Genomic DNA, 2,605 nt, shown 5'->3' on the forward strand with positions numbered 1-2,605 from the left:
CTCAACCGGTTCATCTCCAGATCCACCGACAAATGCTTGTCATTCTACGATCTCCTGCGAGATAACAAGAGGTTTGTCTGGGATGAGAAATGCGAGGAGGCATTTACTCAACTCAAGCATTATTTTACAACACCACCCGTTCTCGCTAAGCCAGATGTCGGCGACGTTCTATCTCTTTACGTCGCAGTGTCACAAGCAGCAGTCAGCAGCGTTCTGATAAAAGAGGACCGTGGTGAGCAAAAGCCAATCTTCTATACAAGCAGGCGCATGACCGGACCGGAAACACGATACCCAACTCTGGAGAAGATGGCGCTGCCGGTCGTCGAAGCGGCGAGAAAGCTTTGCCCATACTTTCAGTCACATTCGGTGGAAGTATTAACCGACTAGCCCCTCCGAACGATACTCCAAAATACAAACAGGTCCAGAAGACTAACGAAGTGGGCTATCGAAGTCGGTGAGCTTGATATCACTTATAAGAACAGAACCGCGGCGAAATCTCAGGTTCTTGCTGACTTCTTAGTCGAATTGGCCCCAGAGTTGGAGCAAGATCTCACACTCCCAAACCCAAACTAGACACTGCATGTTGACGGATCTTTGACTAACAAGGGCGCAGGTGCCGGAGTTCAACTAAAGTCCCCGACCGGCGAACTGATCAGACAGTCTTTTAGCTTCGGCTTTCCAGCCTCGAACAACGAAACAGAATACGAATCTTTGATCGCTGGACTCCGCTTAGCAAAAGCTGTCAAGGCCAAACATCTAAGCGCCTACTGCGACTCGCAGTTAGTCGCCAGTCAGCTTAGCGGCGACTACGACGCCCGCAATGATTGGATGGACGCCTACCTCAAGATAGTACAAGGCTTAGCCGCAGAGTTCGAATTCTTCGAACTCATCAAAGTTCCCAGAGGAGAAAACGTATGTGTTAACGCCCTCGCAGCCCTTGGAAGCAAGCTTCGGGACCAAGTTAAACGAACCATTCCAATACACCGCATTGAGAAGCCAAGCATCGATATCTCGACGGACCAAACCATCATCATTGCCCTAGTCACCGAAACCGACACCCTCGATACTGATGGATTCGGCCCTGACTGGCGAACTGAGTTCATCGACTATCTCTCAAAGGGGGAACTTCCAACCGAGAAATGGTGAACGACGAACGCGCCGTACCCGTTCATGCGATGGGCAATGGATATCATAGGACCTCTTCCCTGCTCCCGCCAGCGGCGTTTCATTCTCGTCCTCACTGATTACTTCACCAAATGGATCGAAGCTGAAGCCTACGCTCAAGTCACCGACAAAGAAGTCAGTGGTTTCGTCTGGAAAAACATTATCTACCGCCACGGTCTACTGTATGAAATCGTTACTGATAATGGATCAGAGTTCATGTCAGGCAACTTCAAGGAGTTTTGCAGCAAATGGAACATTCGATTAAGCCCTTCCACCCCTCGTTACCCGCAGGGAAACGGCCAAGTAGAATCCTCCAACAAGCTCGTCATCGACGGCATTAAGAAATTTTTAGACCTAAAAAAGGGTCATTGGGCCGACGAACTCGACGGAGTTCTATGGAGCCACCGCACAACACCAAGAGGGCCGACCAAATCGACACCTTTCTCTCTTGCATACGATGCCGAGGCTATGGCTCCCGCAGAAGTAAACGTTTCAAGCCTCCGACGCTCGAAAATGCCCCAGTACGTCAAACTCAACAAGGAGATGTTGTTTGATGCCCTCGACGAAATTGAAGAACGACGGGACCAAGCTCTGCTACGAATCCAAAACTATCAACATCAAATAGAGAGTTACTACAACAAAAAGGTCCGAGCCCGACCCCTTGAACTCGGTGACCTTTTCATGCGCAAAGTGTTCGAGAACACTAAGGAGCTGAACGCCGGTAAACTCGGCGCTAGGTGGGAAGGACCTTACAAAATCATCAAAGTTGTGAAACCAGGCATCTACCGACATCAAATATCACGCGGAGAAGAAGTGCCTCGAGCATGGAACTCAATGCATCTACGACGCTTCTACTCGTAGGGACAAAAAAAACCGAGTAGATGCACCTCCGCGGTCACTTCTAACGGCCCCTTTCACTCGGGAAAAACGTACTACGAATGGCTTGATCCTCAACCGAGGTACGTAGGCAGCCTTAACCGGTCCATCTGTAACAAAACCAAAGTAAAAATCTTGTTCTTTGTTTCGACTTCGATCGAGTAAATACCGATTGTCGAACCCAACGGCTCCCGTATCTCCAGCAGGAGGTACGCGGACACTCACGTTCCATCTCCTAGCTATGTCCTGATCAGACACTTAGTCTAAGGACCCAACGGTCACGAGTCACCTATGCCCAAAGAGCACTGACAGACCAAACGGAGTGAATCTTTAACCTTTTCTCGACTAAACGCGTAACGGATTAGCTACCCATTTACTCGATTGTCTTTGAGAAAACGGACGAAAGAACCTTCCACTCTTAGATTCAGTTTCTTGTTTTCAAAGTAGAAAAAACGCACCTAGACGTTATCTCAATCGAAACACGGCAAGAGCTGAACAAAGTCCCTTAGCGGGTTGTCTCGTTATCTATTTGCAAAAGCCAAAGGTCAGGAATCTATTGTTTCTA

Source organism: Brassica oleracea, chromosome C4, assembly GCF_000695525.1.
Source record: "Brassica oleracea var. oleracea cultivar TO1000 chromosome C4, BOL, whole genome shotgun sequence".
Classification (NCBI taxonomy): Eukaryota; Viridiplantae; Streptophyta; class Magnoliopsida; order Brassicales; family Brassicaceae; genus Brassica; species Brassica oleracea.